Genomic DNA, 13,530 nt, shown 5'->3' with positions numbered 1-13,530 from the left:
CTGGCGTGGTGTGCATGAGGTCCTGCGAGTGGTTACGCGTGTCGCGCTGTTGCCTGAAGCGAGATGCCTGCTGAATGTGTGGGAACCAACTGACTACTCGGTTCCGCAGACACGATGGGTGACTCTGGGATACATGATAGCTAAGCGTGACATCGCGCAGCTGTGGGGGTCCCAGAGGCCCCCGGCGGTGTCGGCCTGGAAAGAACACATGGATTGGTGTATGTTCCGTGAAAAGGTGGTGTATGTGGCGAGGGGTAAGCCTGGGGCGTGGGTGAAAATCTGGAGCCCCTGGAACGCCTACCGCGGGGGTATTTGTGAGCCACCGCTGCTGCCGGCTGCCTCGCCAGCTCCGTCCCCCTGGCTGGCCCCCTCCCCCAGCCATGGGCACGAGGTTCCCCAGTCCCTGATCTGTTCCCATTCCCCTCTTTAGAGTCTTGCGGCTGGTTGGGGTCCCCCACTTAAGGAGCGCGTGCTGTCACTTCGGATTGCGGGTTGCCTTGCGGGTGTGGTTTTTTGTGTTGTTGTGTTTTTTATAAAATGAAACCGTATTGTGGGCTTGGAGTTATGTGGCCCGCGTCATTGATACCTCCTGATTTACCTCTTTGCACCGCCAAGAGCCTTTTTCTGCATGTATGTCATATGCTTCTGCCACTCTAGCGGCCGGCCGGACGGTTGTAGGCCCATACTTGTATCTATTTAAGATTGCAATAAACGGTTTCAAAAAAAAAAAAAAGAATTTGCAGGTGCAGAAAGAGGTGAGTTGTCCACCACAGCGACAGCAGCAGGTTGTTGCCCAACAGAATCAGGCGCCTAAACCGCCTTTTCCACAGAGCATAAATCCTCAAAAATACAGTAATGAGACAGGATTCTACAACGAAGAACAGGTAAATAAGCTGCCGCGCGCTAGTGCTGTTTCGCAGTATTGGCTACAACGCGATGAGAGTGAGTCAGAAGTAAGTTATTGACGGTGCCGAGGGGAGGGAGAAGAGTGCGAACTTGGCGCAACTCTAGAAGTAGACCAGACAGGTCCTTTTGTGGATGGAAAGGTAAATGATGAAAATATTACTTTCCTAGTAGATACTGGTGCTACTCAATCCACAGTCAGGTCAGCTGATGTTAAAAACCTTCCTCTCTCGGATGAAACAGTCCAAGTAGTTGGAGTATCCAACAGACAGATTAAAACGTATCTTACAGAACCAGTAAAGGTTAACATAGGGAAATTTTCTGAAATGCACCGCTTTGTCGTGTGTGATTCAAGCCCTGTAAATCTGTTAGGGAGAGATTTGTTGTGCAAAATGAATTGCACCATATTTTGCACTCCCGATGATATAGCATTTGAGACCCCTGATGAAGATGTATTGTATAAAATGACTATGGCCAATATGGATACTGAAATTACTGAAGCATTTGCTGTATTTAACCCTGATGAGCTACCGAAAGAACTGAAAAAGACAGTAAAGGCAGAAGTCTGGGATATCACAGGAGAAGATGTGGGATTAATGAAAAATGTAGACCCTGTAAAAGTGACAGTGAAAGAGGGAAAAAGTTATCCAAACATTCCTCAGTATAAATTGACGCCCAAAATAATTGAAGGGATTACTCCTATAATAGAGAAAATGATTAAACAAGGTATTTTGAGAGAAATAATGAGTAGCCAATGTAATTCACCAATTATGGGATTGAAAAAACCTAATGGAACGTTCAGAATATTGCAAGATTTGAGAAAAATAAACAAAATAGTTGTGTCATGTTGTCCTATTGTACCAAATCCATCAGTAATTTTGTATCAGATTCCACATGATGCAGAATGGTACACAGTGATTGACCTGTGTCATGCTTTCTTTTCTATCCCATTGCATCAAGACAGTCAGCAGATTTTAGCATTCCGTTTTGGCGACCGAATTTTGGCATGGTGCCGAATCCCACAGGGTTATACAGAGAGCCCCTCTATATTTAACCAGATATTGAAAAAGTCCTTAGAAGATCTAGAGATGTCCGAGAGTTCAGTACTAGTCCAGTATATTGACGACCTGCTTGTGGCGTCAAAAACACGAGAAGCTTGTGTAGAGGATACCATAGCATTGCTAAATCATCTAGCAGATGGAGGACTTAAAGTATCCCCTTCGAAATTGCAATTCTGCCAGATAGAAGTACAATATTTAGGCCATAAAATTGAAAAAGGACTGAGAAAATAACAGTAGAAAGAATCAAGATAATAAAATGAATGAGAGCCCCAATGACCCAAAGAGAAGTGAGAATGTTTCTTGGAATGGTAGGATATTGTCGTCAGTGGATAAGTAATTTTTCCCTGATTGCCAAACCTTTGGTACGTCTGACGAGAAGGGATGTAAGAGATCCCATCGAATTGAATAAAGAATAATTAACAGCCTATAAACAGTCGAGAGATAGTTTGTGTGAGACACCAGCATTGGGTATGCCTGATTATGAGAAGAAGTTTGAATTGTACTGCAGTGAGAGGAATGGATGTGCACTTTTTGTATTAATACAGAAACATGGGAAACTGAGAAGACCAATTGCATATTTTTCAGCTATGCTTGACCCAGTGGCTGTGGCGTTGCCTGGTTGTCTGAAAGCAGTGGCTGCCACTTGTAAGAGTCTGGAACAGAGTGAAGGAATTGTGATGGGATATCCTGTGCGAGTGTTTGTACCTCATGATGTGGCAATCCTTCTAACAAGGAGCCGCACTCAGTTCATGACACATAGTCGACTGACTAAATATGAAAAGGCCATATTCGGTGCAACAAATGTGAGCATAGTGAGATGTCTGAATATAAATCCTTCAACGTTATTGCCGGATGCTGAGAATGTGGAAGTCAAAGACGACGTGGATCATGACTGTTTCGATGTGCTTGATTTTTGTACCAAACCACATCCTGATATAAAAGATGAACCTTTGTCAGAAAGTGATTATGTAATGTTTGTGGACGGGTCATGCTTGAGAACGGATGAAGGAAATCTGAGTGCAGCATATGCAGTATGTACAGTTGCAGCAGTAATGGAAGCATCTTACCTAAAAGGAGTAAAATCAGCCCAAGTAGCTGAACTCTTCGCATTGACAAGGGCATGTAAATTGGGAAAGAATGTAAGAGTGACTGTGATAACCGATAGTCAGTATGGCTTTGGTGTCGTGCATGACTTTGGCCAGATTTGGTCACAGAGAGTATTTTTGACTTCGAGTGGAACGCCTATAAAGAATGCCAAAGTGGTTGGAAAATTGCTCGAGGCGATACAGCTGCCTAAGCAATTGGCTGTTGTGAAGTGTGCTGCACACTCTAATACTGGAGATGATGTAGCAGTAGGGAACAGGTATGCAAACGTTATGGCTCAATATTGTGCACAAAACCAGAATTCGGTTAACAGGGCAAAAGAGAAGGAAATGAATTCATGTCCTTTGTTGTTTACTAACATTGTGAATACCTGGGAAGAGGTGAGGCAGTTACAAGAGGAAGCAGGAGATGAGGAAATGAGACAATGGGTCAAGGTAGGATGTGCACCAAGGGAAACAGATCATGTATGGGTGTATCGGGATGGAAGACCAGTTATGCCTGATAGCACGGTGTTAGCCATGGCCCGAATGTATCATGGACAAGCACATGTAGGGAGAGATGCCATGCTTAGATTATTTAGGCAGACATGGTATGATTCAAAATTCAGACTTGTAGCTGAGAGTCTTTGTCAACGATGTCTTATATGTCAGCAGTTCAATCCTGGAAGAAAAACAGTGGTAAGTCTAGGAACGATAGGCCGAGAAGGAGGGCCTTTCACCAGAATGCAAATCGATTTCATTGAGATGCCTCCCTGTAACAGGTTGAGGTATGTTTTAGTGATGGTCTGCCTGTTTTCTAGATGGGTAGAAGCATATCCCACAAGAAGAAGTGATGGAATAACAGTAGCAAAACTGATTTTTCAGGGAGTTCATACCAAGATTTGGATTTCCAGTCACAATGGAGTCAGATAGAGGAAAACATTTACATAATGAAATCATGAAGCTGATTTGTGAAGCATTGAATGTACAACAAAAACTGCATTGTGCCTATCGGCCAGAGGCTTCTGGTGTGGTAGAACAGGTAAATGGTACTATTAAAAACAGATCAGGAAAGATGTGTTTGGCCACAGGACTGAAATGGCCTGATGTCTTGCCTCTGGTACTTATGACTATTAAATCAATTCCAGATAGAAACACAGGTTTGAGTCCCCACGAAATTGTAATGGGGAGAGCAATGAGGCACGTCTTCATTCCAGTCAACAAGTTGTTCCTATCTCTGAAGATTTGGTGTTGGATTACTGTAAGGGGTTGGCTGACGCCGTACATTCTGTGTTTCATCAGGTTGGATCGGATGCCACCACCCTTGAAAAGAAGTCAGCTCATGATTTAAGCCCAGGTGACTGGGTGAGAATTAAAGTACACAGAAGAAGGAACTGTTTGGTCTGACATGGGGGAAAACCACGACAAGTGATTTTAACTACAACAACAGCTGTAAAGTGTGCTGGAATAAAGAATTGGATCCATGCTAGTCATACCTTGCGAATTCCAAATCCAGTAGATAACAAGGAAGGAGAGTATTTTGAAGAATCAGAATCCAGCTCCGAATCTGATACTGAAGACAATAGAACAGGACAAAACTTTGAAAGGGGGGAGTCAGAACAAAATTTGACAGTTGCCCCAGAGAATATTCCCTTGAGAAGAGAGTTGCAGATATCAGACACCAGCTCAGACTCAGAAACAGAACAAGCACAAGTACGTATTGGACGAGAGAAAAACAGTGAAGAAACAATAAAAGAGATTCTTGATAAAGAAATTCCTGATGGAAAGTTGAGAGAAATTCCACCTGAAGTAACAGAAACAGATGGTCAGGTGCCAGATATAGAGAGTGAGGGAAAGATTTTTGCGGAAGACCCCCGAGGAGCTGTAGGGAATTCGAAAATCCAGTTAGGAGAAGGGACAATTAGTCAGCAGGAAGATTGTGTTCAAGAAGCACGAGGAGGGACAGAAGTAGGGAAAACTGAAAAAGTGGTGGAAAGAAAAATAGTTGAAGGTAAAAGTCAAGTTGAAACAGAATCAGAAGACAGTGATGAAGAGGTACCTGAGGGTCAAGTTCTGAGGAAAAGAGCATGGAGAGCTGAGAAGAATGATAAAGGAAAGAAATGGAAAAGACCAGCAAAAGATGAAATTTGGCCAAACAAAATAAAAAGATTAAGATACCGTCTGACAAGAGTGAATTCATATAGAGCTGAACAAGTAAATGAAGTATCTAGTCAAGAAAAGTTGAAAAACGAGGGAAAAACAACAACAGAAGAAAATAAGAGAACAAGAAAACCTAACCAGAAGTATAAGTCGCCAGAATGGTCATATGTGGCGCTGCCTGAAATAAAAGAAGAGGCAGCTAGCCAAGGAAATCCAGAGATGACTGTCCCAGAAGTGGTTGAGGAAGACGAAGAATCAGAAATCCTGAAAGTTATCTTGTCCGACATTGGAGAAGAAACGGATGTTTAGGAAGTTCTGTATCAAGATTGTGAAAGAAAAGTGAAAGACGATCAAATGCCAAACTGAAAAGACTAAAAGCAATACCGATGGAAAGACAATAAAATTATTGGAAGAGACATAACTGATAGAACCAAGTAGGTGCTTAGAGCCTTGGGTTAGACAAAACTAGTTGTGAAGTAGAAGAGGCTAAGTCAAAAGACACTGTTCATTTTTTGAAATGGCAAACACAGAGAATAGAAAAGCTAAATGTATATTTCTTAGAAGGTGGCTAAAAATGTGTTGTTGTATTACAGGATTACTAATGCTTCTATGGAGTGCTTTAGCTTTGATGATCTCATTTAAAGTTACACTAGATACATTAGAAGGGCATAGTGAGAATAAAACTAATGTAGAAAAGTTTCAGAAAGTATATCCGACTAAAATAGATAGAAATTATATATATAAATGATTTTTCTAACAATGTATTTTCAAAACTACTATATGAATATGTAAAGACAATGGATGTGAGGGATTGCTACGTCTGCATGCAGTTACCTGCATCTGTATCTGAGGGAGTGACCTATCATCACCTCCCAGTAACGTATGGAATAACATGTAGTGTAATAGCAAGTTTGTTTTAGAAAATAGGGAAATTAGAATATTATTTTTCAGATGTAGATAACATATTTTCACAAGTACCTGTAATTAACAAATTGAATAAAGTTAAACCTGCAAAGGTATTAGGTGAATTTTTCTTAGAAACTAAAGAATTAACATTAGAATCTATATTTAGAAATAATCTAACTTGTAGTTTAAAGAAGGAGGAGAAGGTGTTCTTAGATATGGTTGAAGAAAGGAGATTGAAAATGCAAAAGAAAGCATCTGAGGGAAGAGAGGAAAAGACAGACTGGGATGTAGAAAAGGAAAAACATTTAAAAGGAGAAGCTAGTCCAACAATGGCTTTAGATTGGCCTCAGAAAGGAAAGTTGTGTATTAGAAGGAATCAAACTGCATATGATAATTATTTTCTAGGTAACAGTGATTGCCATGATACATATCGAATCATGGGCGGATGGGGATTTAAAGGAGGAAATGATCCAGTTTTTGCTGGATTATATTTTATCTGCGGGAACAAAGCATATTATCGATTACCGGATCATTGGTTTGGCACATGGTATGTGGGTCTGGCTTTCCCAAAGATATTCCATGTGGGAAGAGGAAAGGATTGTGTACATGAGCTAGGTAGACAACTAACACGTAGAAAGAGAGAAACTTGGACAGAAACTGTGGGAGACATTTTTAGAAAATTGATACCAGCAGTGGGAATATCTCTGAATGCACATAAAATTAGAAAATTATCAACAGTAGTGGATCGCTTGTCAACAAGCACCGCTGGAGGATTTTTATTGGTAAATACAGATATGTTTGCCATGCGTGCCATGGTAATGCAAAATCGACTTGCCCTTGATATAATTTTGGCAAAAGAGGGTGGAGTTTGTGGAATGCTGAAAGTTCAACATTGTTGTACTTACATTCCAGACGAAAGTCAAAATCTAAAGTCATACATTAAAAATATAATTGATTTGCATGATGAAATTGCACCACTGGAGGCTGAAGGTGTTTGGGAAAAGATTGGAAAGAAATTATCTTATACTAAAGATTTTCTACTAAAGTTAGGTAGTACATTTATAGGTAAAATCTTATTTCCATTAACATGTGTAATTTTTCTGGTATTAGTTTTAAGACTAGGATGCTTATGTTGCAAAAGAAAGAAAATACAGAAAAATTTAAAAGGAGAAACTTTGAAAAAGAGAGAGAATAAAAGACGAGAAAGAGAATTTGAAGAAGTAGAATTAGAAGAAATGAAAGATAGTATGTATAGAAAAGCAAGATAAGAAGAAATTGGGGAAACAAAGATGTTAACTAAATTTTATGAATTCATTTTCTTTTCATAATAAATATACAAAATGTTAGGTATTGTGGTGATAAAAATCACCAAAGGGGGGATTGATGGAGCAGGTAGTGCAAAATTTTGTATACCACCTCTATTTTTGCATGAAGATACTAATTAAATAATCTATTAATTATAATATTATTAAACGAGTATTGCATGTATACTAATCCACATTATTAAAACTTGAATTACACATGGGATTTGCTATCTGCATGGCTAAATAATATTTAGAACTAAAATCTGTACGCATACTAACAATAGTATATGTACTAATAGAATACTGCATGATATATGTTGCTTTGTGATGTTGCACCCATGAGGAGGATCGAAAAGGTGAATATAAATGGCTTTAAATGTCGCTATATGCTAGATAAATACAAGCACATAGAGGGATTAGCAAGGGGTTAACATTAGGATCACCAATTCCATGAATTAATTATTTGTTTGTGTTTGTTTCGCTAAAGTTGGCATTTGGGCCTAAATCAAAGATGGCCGCTGTCACCACACGACGAAGTGGCCATTATCTCATGAGGCACGGAGTGAGCTGCGCATGTGCAAGAAATCTCCTAAACCTCGCAGCGACCTCTACACAGACTGTCCCTGGTCAAGGATGGCAAATGGGATTTTCGCCAAGAAAGGGGAACAATCATCCTCACAGTAAACCGGAACAAGCCGATACTTCGTTGACCAATGACCTCACCCCTCGAACTGTACTGAAAATCCTGGGACAATGATCGTACAATCTCAACTAGCCAATCACGACCACTCTAAAGTTTAAATTTGTATCTTCTATAATTTGTTTTATTATAAAACCCTAGTAGAATAGGGAGGGACACCTTCTACTTTCTAACTGCCCCTAACTACAGCAGCAGCAGCGGATGCCATGTTCGTTGTGACGCTTTCCCTGATGTTCTAGATGCTGTCCGATTGATTGATGACTGCGAACTTTTCCAAATCTATGGGCTATGATAGATGCTTGTACGGCTTCTGGTCCTTTGATAAATTTGGGACGGTAGCGTGCTGAGCAGAGGACTTTGAGCTTTGGCCTGCTTTTCGGACAATTTACGACAAAAATCTGGTTATGCAGAGTCAATGAATTAGAGGACTTCAAATAGCCAGATTAGGTAAATATGATGTTCCGTGATTTACCTGAATTAATCAAGAAATTCTAAACTTTGGCGAGGCAAATGCAAATATAAACTTTATGAAAATTTTAGATAAACTATTATTGATTAACAAGACTTAATGAGTTTGTGGTTTTTCATTAAGAAAGTTAAAGATTCTGAATCTTAAAATGTGTTTTAGCTGGTTTTAAATCACCATCAACCAACACAACTAAATTGGTCCATTTGACCAAGTGGGAGGAGTGCCTTGATGTTTGAGATTAGGGATCTGTAGGCAAAGGATGTCTATGTATATTTTGTAAAATAACTTTTCTCACCCTATAGGGTTTAAGGTATTTCCCCCACATGTCCAGCGCTTGAATTTCTCATTCCTCTTGGCAACTGTACCAAGAGTTAGAAGAATGCGGTCTGGTGGCAGGATGTTTTCATTCAATGCCGCCAAACTTTGGAACCTCCTGCCCCTTCAACTCAGATCCAACCCCAATCTTTCTTCATTCCGTAAACTCCTGAAAACTTTTCTTTTTACTTTCCAAAATTAGCTTCCCGAAGTGTTCCCGGCCAGCCCTCACTCCATTCTTCAAGTAGCGCTTGGACGCCTTCTGGCAGCAACTGCGCTTTATAAATCCACTTTTCATTTCACTTTTCATTTCTTGTGTGTGCAGACTAGTGAGAGAGACGTATGAATGTTGGTGTTATGGGCCCCACCAATGAATGCATGTATGAATGAGTGTGCGTGACGACAGGTCTGAGGATATTGGTATATGTTGTTCCCCACTACCCAGTCTTGCGATGGATCAACATCATCTCTTCTCCATCGGCTATTAGACTTTGGATAATACCCCACTCACTAATGGTTAACTTTGCTAAGAAACAAATCATCCTTTTCGCTGTCAAATCATCAAAAGCATCCTAGCATTTTGACACCCACCCCAGCACCTAGGAACCCTGAGGTGTATTTTTATTTTAAAAAGAAACTGGAATCATTCATCAAACACACATCCACCTTAGTAAATGTAACAATATATATAGAAAGAAACCGGAAATACCTCACCTTTCAGGCAGTCAAGTTCATAATAAACACATTAGTGTTCAGTAAGTTAGACTCCCGTTGCATGCTTCCTTTCCTTTTGCTAAGATTAAACATGTTGTCATGCCAGCACTCTTTGACCTGTAAGACACACACCCATTCATCACTCTCACATCAAGCTAGGTGCCTGTCTGCCAAAAACAGGGCGCAGTACAAATTGCTAATCTTTGTGTTCAATGCCCTACATAGGTCAATCAGCTCATCTTACCTTTCACAAGTGGCCACTCAACAAACTGTGTCAGGCTCTGAATGTTCAGCCATTGTCTACCTTTTTACAGTGCTCACCCCTTCTCTGCTCTCTCTTTGTTCAAGGTCTTGGCAACACCCTCTCTTTTTGAGTTTAAACAGAAATTCCTATCCTGTCTTCAGTCTAGAATGACCAAATACTAACAACTTTTAAATTTCTATGGAGACTATCATTTCCTTATAAAAATGGTAAGGATTATTTTAATATTACATGTGTGTTATGACTTCAGAATATGCCTGTAATAAGAAAATGCATCACTAGTCAATCAATCAATCAATCAATCAATATAGTCTTTATTTCGATTTGTTTCAATCATAAGACAGTGTACAACTAAAAAATAGTTAAAATAGTCATGAAACAGTATCTACGATCTGCTAGCGTCTAGACTACAATTCATTAACATCATCTAACGTTCGCCGATATTAAAACATGATTACAATAAAATCTCAACAAGGTAAAACCTATGATAAAATGATTTGATTAAAAAAAAAAAGCTTAAAAACGGAATTAAATAACTACCACATACATTTTATCTGATACAAGCTGCTAAGCCCATAGTTATACGATGAGCACACCAGTAATAGCAACCTAGGTGTGCTTGCCAGCCGATATAGGTAGTGGATCTACCGCACCAGGACATGGTCCTCATGACCTCCTATGAACAATCTGACATGGCTAAGGTACGTTTAGTTTTTTATTTTGGCTCGAATTACCCACATCCAACTCAGGAACTTGGCCACTGTAATCACTATGGGTTACTCAGTGTTGGTCTTTAGAATCCTGAGGGCCACCATGGCACATCTGGTGCCCAAGTTCATACAGATTGGTTTGAGCCATTTATTCCTGGGTGACTTGTAGGCTGGACATACGAAAAGAATATGGGCAAGTGATTCAGTTTGGGCTGGGCAGAAAAAACATATATCGTCCGTCGGGGGCTGCCATCTACTGGTGAGAGCTTTGATTGGAAGCGAGCCCACTCTGAACTGATGGTGTTTGGTCTGGTGATTAGATCCCAATAGGACTCAAGTTTGGATTCCTCTTTAAGCTTCAAGAAATCTCTCACCATAGAAGGCCCTGTGGCTGCTATAAAACACTTGGATTTAACCATATTCCAATACGCTGCCTTAAGGTCCCTTTTAGATGGAAATAGGGTGTCCTCAGAGGCCACCCATAGAGAACACATCCCCATATTGGACAAGGTGGTTTTTAAGTTGGTTAACCATGGTATCTTTCATAGATGGCCCAATGCCCTGACTTCAGTGAATGCCTTGGTATATAATGAAAGCTCGGGAGTTGTCCAAAGCCTTCTCTAGTGCAATAGGTCTAAAGCGGGCTAGGCCCTCTATACTGTGACACTCCAGATCTAGGTATAAAGGCTTGAGTGGGGTGGATTGAGGGAGGCCTATTAAAGATCTAACAAATGTATTCTGTGCTAGGGCCAGGGAAGATAAATTCTCATAAGCCCAAAGTTCGGCTCCATACAATACGGAGGAACTAATTTTAGAGCTGTAGATCTTTAGCACTGGGGAGATGGGTTTGGACTGTGAGAGGCTCTGCTCTTTAATTAATACACCAGCCAGTTGTGCATGTTTAAGGGACAGCATATCTATCTGGGTCTGCCAGTTCCATCTCCTACCTAGCGTTATCCCCAGGTAAGTGAAAACCTCTGTCTGTTCCAAGGGGACGTTGTTCATAAACACTCTTCCTTTTATGACTTTATGTTTGTGGAGCACCATAAACTTCGTTTTCTCCACATTAACCACTAACTCATGTTCTTGGCAAAATACCTCAAAGCGAGATAGTGCTGCTTGAAGGCCCAGTTGGGTCTTAGATATAATTAGGGTGTCGTCCACGAACATGAGTGGAGGTATCTTCATACCCGCTAGCATTGGAGCATCGGTGGGGTAAGTGGTGTAATACTGAACAACTCTGTATACAAATATAGAAAACAAGGTTGGTGCTAAAACGCACCCTTGTCTAACCCCCTTGTTGACAGCACACCTATCTGTGACCTTCCCCTGCTTTCCCCAACGAACCTGTGCGTAATTTGATTCGTGCAATTTTACAAGGAAGGACAGTAATTTCAGCGGCATCCCCATATCCATAAAAGATCTCCACATTTTAAGGCGAGGGACTAGATCAAATGCAGATTTCAGATCTACAAATGCCACGTAGATTGTGCCCCCTCCAATAATGACTACCCTCCAGTAAATAGGCACAAACTTGAAGACCTGGTCGATAGTGCTTGTATGGGCTTGAAACCCCGCCTGCAATGGTGTTAAAATATCTATCTCTCCCATCCAGTCCTGGATTCTGACTAAAACCAACCTAGCCACTACCTTCTGAATTGAGTCTACGAGGCTTATTTGCCTATAATTGCCTGGTAATGATCAATCACACTTTTTATATATGGGTAGGATCTCAGTCCCTGCCCAGGTATCAGGAATGAATGCACCACTGGCTGTAGCATTCACCAGCAATTTTATGTAGGTGACCCAGTGTTCCCTGTCATTTACGAAGAGATCCGCAGGTATACAATCGGGACCTGGGGCCCTACCTCTCGGGATCGAACGAAGTACAGACTCGACCTCGGCACTGGTAAAACATAAAATGCTTTTATAATTTCCTGAAAGTAAGGGCTGCCATTGCGAAATCCAGAGTGTCTCCCAGATCCCCTTCGCTTCCCAACTTTGCAGCAAAAATTAATAGGCTTGGTCACCATGTCTCCCAAATCTACCGACTCCTGCGTCCCAAATCATCCAATATCAATTCTAAGGTGGTAAGCTACTGGAACGATCTGTCCAATACTCAGTTATCTGACGCTGCCTGGCCCCAGATATGGAGATCAGTCACACGTAATAAGATTTCCCCGGTCCTCTCCCAAACGAAATTTTGGTTATTACACAAGGCTTTTTGGACACCAGCCAGGCTATTTTCCGTGGGGATCCGGGACGATGATATATGTTGGAACTGTAAGCAAGACAAAGGGGATTTGGCCCACCTTATTCTACTCTGTCCTATTGTGAAACCCTTCTGGGATAAAGTTTATCTGTTTCTGTATGCATTATTTAACTGTCCTCTCCCTAGGTCCTTGTCATCCGTAGTAACTGCTTTTTTACAGGAGGACTTGCGCTCGGAGGGGGATCGTGACCTCCTTGATCTACTATTGATTTCGGCAGTTAAAATGATACTCACCAACTGGAAGGACACTAGCAAGGTCTCGTATAAGTGCTGGATGAACTGGGTCATTCATCTCAGGGGAGCAGATAATATTGTCCTACAACAGTCACCCTGGAAATCACCCACGAGGAACATTTGGTCTACCCTGGATAACTACTTTGCTTCCCATAAGCCGCCATGACTTTATTTCTAGCAGAAAAGTCGCAGATTGTCACCATACCAAGGTCACTATTAAGATGGTTACTTGTTGTTGTATCACGGTATTTTGTTGTGTAGCTAGAGGCGCCGGACATCTCTTCTGTTCTTCTCTTCTCTCCTCTCTCTCTCCTTCTTTTCCTTTCCTCCCCCTCTCCGGGTGTTGGTGCCTCGGTAGGGCATCTTTGTTATGATGATCGTCTAATTGGATAAACATTTGTTGCTCCGGTGAAACACAGTCATGGGTATTGGGGGCCC

The sequence above is a fragment of the Triturus cristatus genome, chromosome 10, assembly GCF_964204655.1.
Source record: "Triturus cristatus chromosome 10, aTriCri1.1, whole genome shotgun sequence".
NCBI lineage: Eukaryota > Metazoa > Chordata > Amphibia > Caudata > Salamandridae > Triturus > Triturus cristatus.
The sequence above is the reverse complement of the archived record's forward strand: the minus strand, read 5'-3'. Positions refer to the sequence as shown.